Source organism: Rhipicephalus microplus, chromosome 8 (assembly GCF_043290135.1).
Source record: "Rhipicephalus microplus isolate Deutch F79 chromosome 8, USDA_Rmic, whole genome shotgun sequence".
NCBI classification, from domain to species: domain Eukaryota; kingdom Metazoa; phylum Arthropoda; class Arachnida; order Ixodida; family Ixodidae; genus Rhipicephalus; species Rhipicephalus microplus.
In genome coordinates, this window is record NC_134707.1 from 102801589 (window position 1) to 102817722 (window position 16134).

Here is a 16134-nt window from a genome sequence, read left to right on the forward strand (position 1 = left end):
ATAATTTTTATCCTTACAACTTAGACAAGATGCTGAGGCAGTCCTTGGCACGTTAACTTGCAGGTTGCTTATATGAATGTTTACGTTAAATAAATTGTTCATTTGCGAGTCAGCACTTTTTTAGCGTCGTTTCTTCACCTATGTCTCAGCTCAATTGTTATGCGCTGCTAAATTGGGATAGGAAGTTCATTGATTTGGTTAAACTTTTCATTTGGACAGAAAAAAACGCCGAATCTACTGCTACACTTCCAAGCATTTCATTGCTTCTCGTAAAATTATAGGTTCCAAAATAAGGGACTTGTAAAATACTCTTAGCTCTCTTGACCAATGAAAAAAAAAGCGATTGCCGCGTCGAGATGATTTAGCGTAATGCGACGACGTATGTCCTCTTTCATAAGAGCGGTACCTATGCCACGCTATCTGTGACTGTACATGCCACTTGTAAGTCTGCTTTAGTTTTCATCACCTCGACGTTGCCTATTGTTTTGCCTATTGAAGGCTGAACAGAAAATTCCACTGTAACAGTAATAACTTCACGCCCACCTTGATATGCGGCCAGCTGAGTTGAAATTGCACGATCGCCCGGACCCAGTGCCAGATTGAGACTGCGGGCCAAATTTCTGCTTCCCGGTGCATGTACGCGTACCCACTCTGGTGCACAAGAAATTCACTGAAGCGCCTTTCGCCGCTGCTACGGAACCACAGCTCTGTTTCGGAAGCCTCATTGAGTGCCAACCATTCAGTGACCAGACATGGGCAGACGTCACTGCACAAGTGTTGCAAATACATTTAGGTGCTTATAATCCGCATATGAACATCTTTATTCCAAAAACTATCTTCGATGAAATACCAGAGTTCTGTTATTGAGTCACAATCGAATGTCTCGGTTCGGAAGCCAAATAATCGACTCATGTCGCCACATGGGTGGTTCACATGAATTTGCATGCCTATGTTAAGTATATAAACATATTATTTTATACACCGTTATTCACCGAATACCTCTGTTCAGAGGCCGAGCCCCGCGAAAAAAGTTACTTGACGTTAGTGTTCACTTATAACTTTATTTCATGTCTGCTTCGATGATAAAGTGGTTGCAATGCTCAGGTTGCGGACGCGAAGATGGCGGTATCAGCCTCTGGCCACAGGGATCAGACTTTGGACGACGTGTGGAAGTGAGCGCAGTTGTACTGTGCGATATCGGGGCACCTTGAAGAATACTGGATTGTCTATATCGCAGGAGTCTTCTTTTGTGGTGCTCTTTAAAATCATATTGTGCCTTTGGCAATAAAATCCCTGCTATTATCAATATTTTACGATAAGAGTGCTATTACTATTGTTATTACAGTTAAGGTTGGTGTAAGATCACCACATGGGCAGCGTACGGCGCCATAGTTGTCTGCCGCCGCCGGTGTCTGTAGTCCCCATGGAACGAAATAGGAAAAACAAACTTGGTAAGTAAAAAAAACATAAATGACGCAATGGCGTTCAAACCCTGGTCCCCGGCAAACGGGCCCATTGTTTTACCACTGAGGTATGCCAGTTTTTTTCTTGATTGCCTATGCACATGGAACAATGTAAAACAAACATACACCTCGTTGTAAGAATTAAGCTTTCCAACGTCTACATGCAAGCCCCATTGTGGAGGTACGTAGCTTCGTAGGACTCGGATGAATCTTAATGTCTCACTGTTGGTGTGATGAAATTATATCGGTAAGGCTAAATGAGAAGCTACAGCAGAAGTTGCAACACCAACACCTAGCCGTGCTGATTTAAAAATAGGAAGATTAGATTTCAAGGCAATTGCACTGAAATCAAAGGCACGGAAATTATATAGACAAATCAAGAAGCCACCACTTCATTGCTAATTGCTTCCAACGTGTCTTTTTTTTCTTGGTATATTTAGTCTATTTATTCTAGCTTACATTACGACATCAAGTTGCATTGTTTTGCTCCTTTTTACTCTTCAATAACTTTGTCTATTGAGTACTGTTGTGTACAAAGTTAGGTTTAATAAGTTTTAAGAATTACAAGCCATGTACGCGTATAAACTTTATTTTGTTTTACGTTGTCACTGTTTTGTCAGAAGGGCCTTCAGGCACTCTCAAGCTGTTTGCAGCAGCCTTTTGTTTAAAGGACCCTCTCTGAATGGTCATACAATAATGGAAATAAAAATTTGAATTAATATTTGGTATGCGAATCTAGGAAAAAAATAATGCACGCTGAGAAATGGAAAATTTATTGTTCACTGACAAGACTAAAGATGATATTTGCTTTCGTAAACTATAAACTATAGAGAAATTAAATTTATAACATCACTGAAATCAAGCAAAGGCATTCTTTACCTGCCCCCGCATTGTGAGTCGGAGAGAGAAATAAATAGCCATCATTTTGACTGCCAATAGTTAACATACCATAACTTTATCTTTCTTAAAGATCCCCCAGGAGGCATTACTTAAAGAATTGGTTAACATAGAAAAACTTTTATTGCCACAACTATTTATCCTAACTAGACACAAGCAAAACTAAACTCACTTCATTTCATGGACAAATAAGACCATCCGCCTTCACTTTACATATACTATACGAAACACAACTATCGATAAAAGCGACCAAGTAAAATACTTAGGCGTTACTTTCTAATCGAATATCAACTGGGAACCACATGTTTTAGCCATATGTCGTAAATCGGAGAAGAAGCTATTGTTCATGAGGAGAAAATTGCGCCCTGCACCATCACACCTTAACCGAATGCATACAAAGCACAAATTATACGATGTTTAGTGTACGCCGATCTCATCTGGAGTTCACATCAAAAGCACCTCATTAATTAAATATAAAGAATACAAAAATCGGCATTCAGATTTGTATATTCAGACTTCTCGAGGCAATACAGTTCTGCAGGCTTGCTCGCAAGGGCAAACTTAAAACCTCTTTCGCAACGCAGAATTATCTCGCGACTAAAATTTTTTTACCAATTCTATCATGGTCTATTCCGCGTATCGCGATCTCATTACCTGCTTGACCAGCCCCAACACTCATCGCGACTGAAACATTTCAAAACTATCCACCAACCTTTCAGTCGCGCTAACGCTCACAAACATTGTCAGCTATCCACCATTGGAATAGACTAAACAACAATATTGTATGCTGTAACACTACACAATCATTCATGAACTTAATACAGTGTGTCCATTTTGACTTATGAGCTGTTTGATATTATATCTTCTTTCTTGTTCTTCCGGTGTGTATTTTCTTTCGATGCTTAGTATGTATCTTCTTCTCTCCACTACTGCATTGGCTGTGAAAAGTCTGTAGTGCGATCAAATTTAAAAAATAATAAATCTTGAAATATGGGCACATAATTGATCAAAAAACGATGTTAGGCATTCAGCGGTGACAAAATCATGAGGAATGTAATTCCAGTCTTCTGCTGTCCGTACAAAGCAAGACATAGAAAATATGGTCATCTTAATTCATGGCTGAGCAACTTGAAGTGAATGATAAGTGCGGTGAAATATGTGGGCCGGTGGAATGATGTACGGATGACAAAGCGTGCTGTGAAAAAAACATATGAAAAAGGCTTGTGCGTATACTTACTCTGATTTAATGACATCTGCTTTGACGGCATTGGCGAAATCGCTCACCATATTCTTCAGGTCGAACTTACTGCTGTAAGCTATGCATAATCTCAGCTTCTTTGTTCTGCAAGATATAAAAAATGTGTTCACAATTTACATCATTCAAGATTGAAGTCGAATACCAGATATTTTTTCTTACACAAGTTGTTCGGTCTTTGCCTCATCATAATTTCATTCAGTTGCCTTATCAATCTGAAGAATAGTCTTCGCAGAACCTACGGTGAAATCTTTCTGTAACCCTCATTCACGCTTAACAAAGACCATCTCGAAACTGCGCCCGAGGAATCGTCTTTAAAATGCTTAATATTTTGTTTGTTTGTTTGTTTGTAGCCTAGAATCCATGGCTCATACCCACTCTGGGGGATTGGCCAAGAGAACATATAGTCTCATATGGACGTAACTCCACTATTGTTTACAACAAAAAAAGGGGGGTAGTTGTAGAGTGAAGACAGTATATTTAAAAAAGCCAAAGATTAAGATAGTGAGAAAAAATCAACAAGACAGTAGACACTAATAGCTATACCTTGATTTTGGGAGTCGACCAGACAGTTCGTTTTGCCAAACTCGATTAATTTGGTGTGTCCCGGATTTATCTAGATTTGAAAATTACTTTCCGACCCGTTTTTTCTGAGTACATATCAATGTGGGCTTTATGTTGAAAAACGTTTAGAGTCTTGAATAAAAGTACACACCGCATCTAATGCATCTTTGTGGAGATTTTCCAAAACAGAGGCACCAAAATTTAGAACATTTTCTGTGGTTAAATATAAACCAAGCTTCGCAAATGAAATATCTAGAAGTTGTTTCCTAATTAATGCATAGTTCCGACATGAGCCAAAATAATGTTCAATAGTTTCTGATTCTTTGCAGAACGGACAAAGGGGGAAAGTGTCAGACCAGCTCTGTGTAAATAAAAACATAATGGGGGGACGCGGCACCGGCATCTGGAGATTATATCTTCAAGTTTTTTTTGACGGACTCTATTGGGTTTTCCATGGAAATTTTAGGTGCTGATAATCTGTCCATTGTGCGATCTTTTCTAAACTATCTGTAAAAATAGCAAATTTCCTTTATCTCACCCCTGATAAGTATTCTAACTCGGGAAGTACTGAAAAACTGCTCGATCAAGTGCTGCTCGTGCCAAAGCATCTGCCAATTCACTTAATTGTAATCCGCAGTGAGCTGGGACCCACACTAAATTGAGGAGTTTTAAATGCGGCGGTGCTAATGTGTTGAACGCTGCAAGGGCACGAGATTGTTCGGAGGTTGTCAGAGCTGCACACACCGAAAGTGAGTCTGTTAGGATGATTGCACTGGTCTCAGTCATAGGAATTTTTCGAAGAGCTAAAATAATATCTACTAGCTCGGCTTCAAATATAGGAGTGAAATCTGGAAGCCTTATTGAAAAAGACCAGCCGAGGAAATCAGACGCAATTCCTATGTCTGCCTTTTCATTGTTGACAGAAGCATGTGTAGCTATTACATTTTTTGTTTCTGCGTGTACCACGTAATCTTTTATTGTATTGGTCAAAAATCGGAGAGATTGCAACTTGGCTTGTGGGGGGAAGATTTCATCGTACTCTATTCTATTGTTGAGGGTTGAGGAATTAGTTTCAATTACTATGCTAATGTCTACATTTATGCAATCCAATTTCTTTTTAACAAAAATCACCTGAGGGGTATAAAATTGAGGCCAATGTGCAACAAAGAAAGAGTCAGGATCGCTGATAAATTTGTACTCTGATCTTCGCGCCGGTAAAGTGTAGAACTTTAGGAAGGTTTGAACCATTAGAATGCGGAATCGACAGAGGAGTGTTGGCAATCGCCATTCTTGGTAAATACATTATTCGCCACGAACCTGGGAAGCCCCAGGCATATTTACAGGGCTTCTCGCTTTAACATTACTAGTAGTTTAATATTATAACCAGCGGCCCCCGAGAATAATACACACCGAAATTTCAATATTGGTCGCACATACATTTTATATATCATTAACAAAGTGTGTCTGCGCAGCCCGTATTTTCTGTTGCTTAACCTGCGTAATAAGCCTAACGCCTGCGTTGTGCCTTTGCTGTTATATATTCTATGTGTGGGCTGCAATTCAGCTTTTCATTATAAATCATTCCTAAGTACTTGACTGAATGTACTCATGGAATAGGTTCCCAATTATATATAATACAGAAATAGAAACCGTATCTTCTGTAGGAAACACCAAGAGTGCACTTTTACTGATGTTCAATGACAATGAAATTGATTGCAACCTAATATCTAGAGTAATAATATATCTGCAATTTTTGATGTGGTGAGTAAATGCCGCTTACTGCAGCGAAGAACGTGATATCATCTGCATGAATGTAGACACTGACATCCTGAACAATTGGAATAGAGCTCATCAGTATATTGAACAATGCTGGAGATAGGACGGACCCTTGGAGAACACCACGTTTCTGTTTGAATTTATTCGAACAGCCATCCTTCATGCAGTACAATTCCCTTGATTTTAAGAATTCTGCTATCCACTCAGTAATATAACTAGGAAACTTTAGGCTCTGCAAGGAGTTCAGTAGAATAGAGTGTTCGACACTGTCCAACGCTTTAGCTATGTCGAGAGTTACTAATGCGGCGTACTGTTTCCTTTTACGAGCAAGCTGTAATGGACTCTCTTAATCCGCATGGGCGCACCAAATTCAGCATTCTATGCAAAAACCAATTTGGTTTGGCTTTTATATGAACTTATTCGTCACCCAGGAGTTTATTCGGCCATTTAGGACCCTCTCTATGGGTTTCACTATGTTCGAAGTTAACGAGATGGGTCTGATATTTTCTATGATAAAACCTAATCCTTGCTTTATTATTATTGGAATTACTTTAGCTATTTTTCAGTTGTACGGTATTCAGGCATTCTTTAAAGAGTCTTTTACAAGATTGAGGTCGTCGCCTGGGAATAGCTTGAATAAAATTTTATTCATAGGAACTGTGATTCCATCTGGACCAGGAGCTGACGAGGGTAGATTTCTAAATACTTTTGATGCTTCAGACAGCGTTACGTTTTCGAAGTCAGTGCTCATGCTAGAGTTTTGCCAGTTGAAAGCCATAGTCCAAGAAAATCTAATTTCTAGACCTCTGCCAATTGACTCTAAAAAGTTTCGGTGCGCTGTGATTCTTCGTTTTCATCTTCACCATACCTCACGATTTCAAAAACTGGCGTTAGTGAAGTGACATAAAATACCTAAATTTATTAACAATTCGCGTTGATTCACTTTTTTCGCTAATACAGTACTTTTCTTGGTAGAGCCTGAAAGTTACCCTTTGCCTTCATCTCAGCAGCACTTCTTCAAAAATTAATTCACCGTACTATTCGTGACTTGAAAAAACTGCTCAATTTCGTCATAATTTCAATAAATAGGCAACGAACAGTATCCTTGACTTCGTTGCTTGAAACGTATAGTACAAAAAATGCCACCGTGATTACTTCTATACTTCCTTCAATATGACAGGAACTTGGAATAACGTAGTCACAAAATTAGGCTTCTAATATACTCAAGTTTTAAATGTTCTTAAATAAACGAAAACGTTCTGTGCTTCTCAGTCCTGAGTTCATAGCTAAAAAGTTTGCCTTGATCATATTCATGCAGAATCCTTTGTCTCGGTATATTATGCACGCAAATATAACGGCAATGTTAGTGGCTGCCAAGAACACGTTTTTTTTTTCAGTGGCGGTCTGTGGCTTTACTGTAAATTCTTGGCATGCTCGGTCATAGAGGTGCCCATCAGAAGGCGAATATTAGCCCCTGATGCATTGGGTTCCGGTCACATTCAATAGAGTTATTGTTAGGACAGATAAAGAACTTCCATTTTTTCCGAGCAGGTGCTACAAGTGCATTGATGAGAACGAACATTATATGTCAAGGAAAGTATAGGGGATGCTGCTACGAGCTAATGTAGTGTAAAACTGTACAAATAAAATTGAATTAAAAGATAACTAGACACCGGCTGGATTCGAGCCAGTTCTGCTCGACGCACGCACCTGATGCACCACTGTGCTACGCTTGTAATCATTCCTTCATCAACGTTTTAGGGTATACATGTGCATATAAACCTAGGAGCGTCATTCAGCGCCATTTCTTGCAATTACCGCCAATAATTGTCATTACTTTCCAGCCCTGCAAAACATCAGTATTGTATTTAACATACTCTCGCTACCAGTATATCCTCTCGCGCGATGGTTCAACTCTCACGGAGACTTTGTAGTAGGATATTTGACAGGAAACCTTAGATGAGCATCGCCTAATGGGCAATGCTGATTTGTCACCTTACGACGGATTGTATTCAGGAGACATACCCTAAGTCAGATTGCTACTGTTCTCAAGATGCTAAAATTTTCCAGGAATTCTTGTTGGCTAGAACACACAATGCATAGCCTCGTTTCCGAAGAATTATCGCCGAGGAGAGGACTGGTCAATTTTGCCTTGTTGCAGAATCGTTCACCTTCACTAATCATTTTAGGCTGTCCTCCAATGCGTAATTGAGTATGTAGTGAAGTTTTGAATGAAAAACTATAGCAGGTGTTTTTGGTTGAGCGCGCTTCAGCGATCATAACTTACTGCTACGCGGAGGCGTATGTAGCGGTCATAAACTACGTAATAAATAAAAACTGAACAATCAGATCTCTTCAAAAAATGTGGTGTGCGAATGAATTGTTTCTGCGAATCCTGTCGGTGTGTGTTTTTCTTGCGAAAAGCAGAAAACAAAAAAAACGTTATGACTGCGTGCAACGCCCAGCACAGTCACAGCAAAAGCCGGAGGCGCAGCCTTTTAAAGCCTCTTCTAAACACTCTTTGGGCCACAAGATTGGTGCACACTAGATGGGTGCCCGCTACGACATAATTAGTCATAATTTTTCTGTAGGAGGCCGCCATTCACTGAGCTATTCTTCATCACACCTTGGAGGAGCTTGGTATCTCCTATTTTTCCAAGGCATTTTTGCAGAAATATATGCAGTGGCTGACGAGGATGATAAACTATGCCTCAAATGGGTACAGCCGACATTTAATAGGAGATCAAAAACAAGATTCTGTAAGGACTTGGAGAAATGGAGGATCCAATCGTTGCGCAATTCGAATTGTATGACGCCTGGTTGTTTTGCTGTTCTAAAACGCTTAATGACTTATGTTACCACGAATACATCATCCACGTGAAGTCTTTCAAAGGCTAGTTTTTAAGTGAGTTCTAAGCAGCGGTGTGGCTTGGTAGAATACTTTCATGGCACGCAGGCTCTGCCTCTCATTTTTCATTAACAGTGATTGGCATGTCCTCGTAGAAAACGTCGGTCTATCACTGCGTGCTTTGAGCTTTCTGAGGTTTCTGTCTTGCGCAACACCACTATGAGGGCCCGAGACAAAGCCGCCAGCAGTGTGAGCGTTAGCTCTCACTGTTTTGCATCTTCTCGTGGCTTCCTTGAGCGGGAGATGTAATTTTTTCAAGGGAATGAGCTTTGAAGGGAGATATAGAATTCCAATCTGTGGTAACTGAATGCTTCGCTTACCCTTTGAATACCATGGATAAAGGTTTCATCAGTACTGCAAACATTTATACTTGGCTTTACATCATCTCTCTTGTGTCTATCTTCCATGCTTTTTCTCTTCAACACAGAATTGATCGGAGTGGTTGCGCAGTGGGTGTTTCGGCTTCGCGATTTCTCACCTATGCCGCAAAAGGGACGATCAATAAGTATCGGCGAGTACATCTATTGGCGTAGAGACATCCGAGTTCTCCTCTTATCCTATAGTTCATCAAAAATTACACCGCGATTCTCATGCCTAACAAAGAGGAGGAAATTTCAGGCAATTCTTTAACACAAAACCGTTACATGCCGGGGGTCTTTTAAGCTTTCAATGACGTACTTGCAACACAGAAATGACGTCTAAAAATAACTTTCAGATGACCAAGTTCCGTCAACGGCCGTCGAACCCACAATATCTCGGTAGGCGATAACATTTGCAGGGTATGCTATTCCCTGCACTACAATAACATACTTTGTAGGATTTAAAAGCAGGCCTTTTACATATACCACTGCCCTCTCACGGTACTCTTGGTAAAGTGCATCATAGCATCATTACCATGGAATCCAGGATTAGTTCTGAAATGCCTAAATTGCGTCGTTTTGTCCGTGTCCGTCCTAATTGACGCGTTTTCAATAGAATCGGAGTTTTGTGAACACAATTAAATTCTGCCAGGTGGTGACCTTACCCAAGGAGTTGGTGTGACTAAAAGAATCCATCCATTTCGACCAAAAATAGTTTTGTGGTATACCAAGCATGCAAAGCAACGCGCTTGCTTCGTCTGGTTGTAACTTTGCGTCACGCGACAAATCATGGCCGGACAAAAGGAAAGTCACTATGCGCGTTGCGTTTCCCTGAAATCGGGCAGTGGCAATCACTAATTCGAACATGTCATGAGCAGCCGACGTTAGGGCACGTTTGGCGTACAATAAGTCGCACTCCTCTGGCTGTCACTCTGCTTTATTTGGTTTCGCTGTCACCTTCAACTACTAGAGGTATATCGGGCATCATTATTCAATATTGAGTCATTATTCACGGACGTTAGTTGTCTGGATGGGGATGTATCGATAAGCATCAACGTGGATGTATTTACAAGAAATGGCGCTTGAATTTAGCAGTCTAAAACGCAGAGGCATCACATAAGCTCTATTATAATAATGTACAGCAAGCATTAAACTGCTTTCTGTAAGGAGATGTTTTACTTTCGTGTTATATCGATTCCCAGGATGGAGGGATCAATCATGTTCGTTTACCTGCTTTCGGCAATAGTGTTGGTCTCAATTTTGCCATATTTTGTCGCAAATCCTTGGATACCAGGTCAAGATTTCCTGCTGTGCTGACTTTGAAGTTTTGCCGACTGAAGATGTCTCTATAAAAGAAAACGACGTGAAAGCGTATTGCGCGCTGAATTAAGAAGAAAGGCACACGTTCAATAACTGAATGATTTTTTGTTTGCGTTTGGCAGATTAACCAGCACTCGTCAGGTTATTCTATAAAGACCGGTCCAACTACCTAAACATTGTATGTGAACTGCGTTGTATGTCAGCCAAAGCAATGTTGTTTAACACGAAGATGTTTATGCCAGCATCCGCCAAGATGACAATAGCGTATTAAATATTGCGCATTACACTTCTTAGCTGGCTGGTTAGACGACTTAGTCACTGATAGCGGGACGGCTTTCTGCTCTCCTATAGTAGAGTACAAAGTACTCTGAATCGTTGAACACTTTTTCTAGACATACCTATTTCTATCACAAAAGTGACGTCAAAAAATACATACACTTAGAAAATATTTAAAAAACATTGGCTGCGTATCTGCATGTTACACAGCACATGTCGAAAGACGATAGTCTAGCGTCAGGAGAGAGTGAAGAAAACGTTTATTTGATGTTCTGCGCAAGAAACTTAATGAATGGTGTAGATCCTTTTCATAAATACGCCACCTGACGGTGAGCTTTTCGTCAGTTTCGCTTCGCAAAAGAGCGTGGGATAGCTAGCGCCATTATGAGGGCATGAAAAGCGAGCCGTCAAATGTGTCAGTGCTGTGATGTTTGTGTTGGCGGCCAGTTCTTTGTATTATCCGATGATATCGCACCGCTTTCTAGCTTGAACGAGCTCCTAGTACACTCCAATACGCATTTTGAGATGCTTCCGCTGCCCAATGAGCAACATTTTATAATCTTCGACGGGTTGGACGAGCAGTTTGGCTTGGTATGACTGACAATGCATGGATCCGGCCTGCAAAAGACTCTCTTTGGCGCTCCCTCCCGATGCGGTCAGCGTACTGCAGGAATGCAAGAGGTGTCTGTGTGCCCTGCATGAAACGCGCATCAGCGTCACTGGAAAACAGAGCCTTCGTCGTCTGCTGCAGTGCCCTCACAATGGTGGCAGACTGCAGTTCACGTCCGTGGCGCTAGGGGCACCCTTTTTCAAAAAAAAGGTCTAGTGTGTATCGGAGGTGAACGAGCGCATCAAGTCATGTCACACGTGCGACATGAGCACCATGTGGCAGTTATCTTGGAAAACACAGTGCGCGCACCCTGCGCGCCTGTCTGGGAGGTGATAAGGTGTAGAACATCGGGTGACGGGCAGGTGTCACCACCGTATCGTCTCAGCAAAGCGTTGGAAACTCTTGCCTTTTCTTGCAAGCGCTTCCTGGTCAGCGCAACGTGATAAACGCTACGGTCCCTATAATTACTTAAGCACTATTTTTCTAGTAAGAGACACACGTACAAAATATTGACGTGTTATGGTGCCTCAGATATGTGCAATAATTGCTTTATCATTGACAATCACACAAGTAGGAACGCTTAATTTCGAGCGATATCGGTGGGTGCTGCGGATGACTTCGGCCGTTTGGAGTATCGTTTGGCCACTTTGGTGTCATTTAAAGTACCTTTAAGGGCACCCAAACAGAAAAAAGTATAGACAGACAGGCAGATCATAATTTTTGCGTCGAATGTCCTCAAGAAAGACTATCGTCTTTAAAATTTCCGTCAATGGGAGTCAAACCCAAGAGCCTTCAGTTCGCGAAAACACGGGTCGGGCGACTTCCCAGTGCGTCTAGGCCACATATTCGCAAACCTTCACCAAGGCCACTGGATAAACGGTCATCACTTTCCAGACGCGCTTTTTATAAAACTCACTTTTTATAAAATTACACTCAACTTTATTTCTACGCATCCGTCCTATTCGGCACGTTTCCTATAGGAGAAGGGTTAGTGACTTCACGTTCACTACTTGGCTCACCCCGCAAAAACAACGGCGGGTGAACAGTATGGAAACCGTTCAGTAGAGTTTTCCTGTGTGACTGCAGCACCAGAACACATAGCCTAGCGAATAAAAACAGAAACCTTGAAACGGACATCGTTGCAAATTGAACGCGAAGCGCGCGTCTGCTGTCGGCAGATTGCGGTCGACTGTACAGTGGCGTACCGACTCTTTGGCGAGTGGGGGGGGGGGGGCATACCTACCTCACTCATCAACTGATATATGTATATATACTAACCCGACTCATAACGAGGCCTTCATAGTGCAAAAAACCTTGGTCTTTCAGCTTTTCCCTGATCGGGTGGGTCAAGCTGCGGGGTAAGAATAAAAGCTTAGCTCCCACTGTGCTCGAGTCCACTGCTTTATTACACTTTAAAAACGCCACTTTACAAACTGATGCCATCGCTCCTAGTTACCATAAGCAAAGCTGACCATATGTATCAGAGACTACTGAGGAGACTTTTTTTGGCGCTTCCAGTACAGCTAAAGTAAAGCATTTCAAAAGATTCGTAACACACATCGGCTCACTCGGCTCACAGCATGCAGCTTCGACAGAACAGCGTTGATTCTATTCATTTCAACGCATCATCACACGCCTGTCAGACAATGCCGTGCACTTATCAACACTATTGCATATGTTTCTGACAGCCATCGTCTCTGCTACTACTGCGAGTTAGCCTGCCTTACCCACTGTTATAGCGAATAAAACTAGGTGGGACTCAGAGCCTTCGCCGCCAACGCGCTGTGTCTAGAGTGCGGGAAACGACCAAGTGATATCAACGAGCACCTCAATGAAACGCACTGGACCCCTCGAAGACCTTCCCAATCATCGTCGTCAGGCAGCCACAAGGCAGCGCTGCACTGGCCGTAAACCGCTGCCTCCAGCTACTGTCCGGAAACCTAAGAGCACAGCCTCCGCCACCACCGAGGATCACTGAGAATTCTGACACACAAAAGGATAGTTACATGAACTGCTACTACAAAAGAGCGCGCAGTAAGCCAGAGTTCTTGCTTCATATTGCGACCGTGGAGTTCGCAGATGCCCCCTCCTAGAAAGAAACCCGTAGACAAGGTGGTAACACAAATTCCTCCATTCGACACAGCCTACTAAAATTGATCATCTGTACAATGACCAATAAGCGGATGTTTTCGGGGCAAAAAAATATTCACTGCAAACAGCAGTTAGTTGCTCTAACGCATGCAGGTAACCAAGATTGATAGCTTTCATGAGATTGTTTTAGCTGGAATTTTAATAAAACCTTATAAATCAATAAAGGCTTACAAAGAATGAAGAGATTTGACGAAGAATCTCTTGGGCTCATTCAGAACAGCGCCAATTTCAGTGGTGTTACGGCTAAAGTTACGAGCATGGAGCAGGAAGCCAGAGACCTCGGTGACGCCCAGGGCTGACATATGGTGCCATGTCTGTATAAATCGAAATCTATGAGCGATGACAGGTAGCGCAACACCAAAGAAATGCAGTTTGAACTATACTTTACGTATTTCGACAACAGTAGGTTAAGTATGATAGATCTCTAAAATCACAGCACGCATGGTTGTAGTATCGTAATAATCATGTTCGGAGCCTTTTCCAGTCAAGCAAAAAGCAAATTCACCGTAACCTATGTTTCAGTCTATAGGGGCTTCAATTAAGTGACACAACGAGTAGTCATACTGAATGTAACGAGAAAACAGCGAGTGTGCGTCATATCTATTGCATATATTTGGAAATGAAACTGTGCATTTTAGTCATGAACCTCGCGTCCGTGATTTTAGACGCACTCACTTCCACCGGTCAGGCACATCAGAACTTTTGCGCGAGCTAACGAGAATTTTTTTATGACGACTCTCTTAACAGGCCCCCTAGGCATTTGGCGCCGTAAACGTGCGGAGTGTGAGCTAGCCATCCTAGGCGAGGTATGACGTGCCGCTTGTGCTGGCGGGGCCCCAGAAGACCGAGCAGCCGCGGCCACGGTACACCATCTCCAGTACACCATCTCCGGTACACTAAAGTTTATTAGCTCTGTCACCATGCTCGGAGTGACGGGATATAAATTTTAAGATTCTTTCTCAGGATCTGGTACTCTGATTGAAGTCGAAATTGACAACGTTGTCTCCCCTGTCGCATGTACTATGCACGAGTGAAAGTGTGTGTGTGGGTGGGCGAGTGGAGGCTAATGACAGTTATTTCTCATGCAGAACAGAAACACGACAGCCATATTGTGTCCTGAGATTGGTGCATGGAAATGAAACCAGGCAGGTGGCAGGGGGGGTGGCAGTTCATATGGCTTTAGCAAGTATGGGTCCGTGAGAAAAGTGCAAAATTCGAAAATTTCGCTCGTAGGCGAATAGTGTCTTCAGGACAAATACGCCTAGAAAGATCGAGCAGTGCGTGTAAACATTGCCATTTATTCTAGCGAAAAATAGGCAGATCCAACGTACAGTGGAAATTGACGATATGCAAAGCACGAATGAGGAAGGTTAATAGCTCACATTAAAATCAGCCCAAAGTTATGAGGCAGAGATTAATTATGCCGTTCATGACTTTTATGTTATGATTATCATGTTGGAACTTCTCATTTACCTTCGCCATCTGTTCACGTCCCCTGATACCCAATTTGGCACTATGGAAGCCAGCGAAACGGCTGCGAGCGCATCATGAGCGTAGCAAGTAGTCTCACGTTGTTACATGGCATGCATCTCACAATTATCATGTTTGCACCAGCCACTAACCTTCGTCATTCATTGACATGACGTAATACCACGTTTGTAATATTTGAAGCTGGTGAAACGGCCGCGAGCGCATCCTGAGCGCAGCATGAAGTCAGGTTGTTACATGACACGCATCTCATGATTATTATGTTTGCACCAGTCATATACCTTCATCATTCATTGACGCGACGTAATACCAAGTTTGGCATATTTGAAGTTAGCTTTTGCTTGGGGTGTTTCACTTATGCAGACACATACCACGTGCCAGGTGACGAAGTTGCTTTGCAACGTCTGTCCTTGACAAAGGAATCGGAAAGGTGTGCTCTTCTTGGTGCGGTGTGCGAGCCACGTTGTCTGCGGAATGATTGCCGCTGATCCCACAATGGCCAGGTAGCCACTAAAAATTTATCTCACTGCCTGTTTTTATGACGTGGAGAAGGAGCTTGACAACCTCGTAAGTTAACTGTTCATGGCAACTTCGTCGAAAGATTGACTGCATGCTTTGTAGGGCCGGCTTCGAGTCAGAAAACACAACCCATTTGCTCGGTCTCTGGGATTTCATACACTCTATGGCGCCACGCAAAGCCGCAAGCTCTGCCGTCGTAGACGTAGTGACGTGTGACAACTTCATTCGCAGAATGATTCCTCTAGCTAGAATCACCACCGCACCGCCAGAACCAGATGCTGTGGTTGACCCATTGGTATAAATGAGCACGTGGTTATCGTACATTTCGTGCAGGAGGTGCAAGCTCAATATTTTTAGCGCTGACGAAGGCAAATTTCATTTTTTCTGTATTCCTGGAATTGAAAGACGTACTTGCGGAAGTGTCAGGCACCACGGAGGATATACCAGCTTCTCAGCAGGCGCAAACTTGACGTAAACGACGCACGATGTGAATAGACAATTGCACTAAATTTCATGCGGGGCCTCTCAGTAGCGAAGGTTGCCAAGTG

General features: G+C 42.3%; 1 long non-coding RNA gene across 1 annotated transcript; it reads right to left on the reverse strand.

Annotated features, from left to right (window-relative positions):
- Window positions 1–359: 359 nt before the first annotated feature.
- Window positions 360–10582, reverse strand: LOC142768700 (uncharacterized). Its single transcript, XR_012885402.1, has 3 exons — window positions 10453–10582; window positions 3598–3702; window positions 360–766 (listed from the first exon to the last, which is right to left on the reverse strand). It is a non-coding gene; the product is annotated as an uncharacterized LOC142768700 (long non-coding RNA).
- Window positions 10583–16134: the final 5552 nt, after the last annotated feature.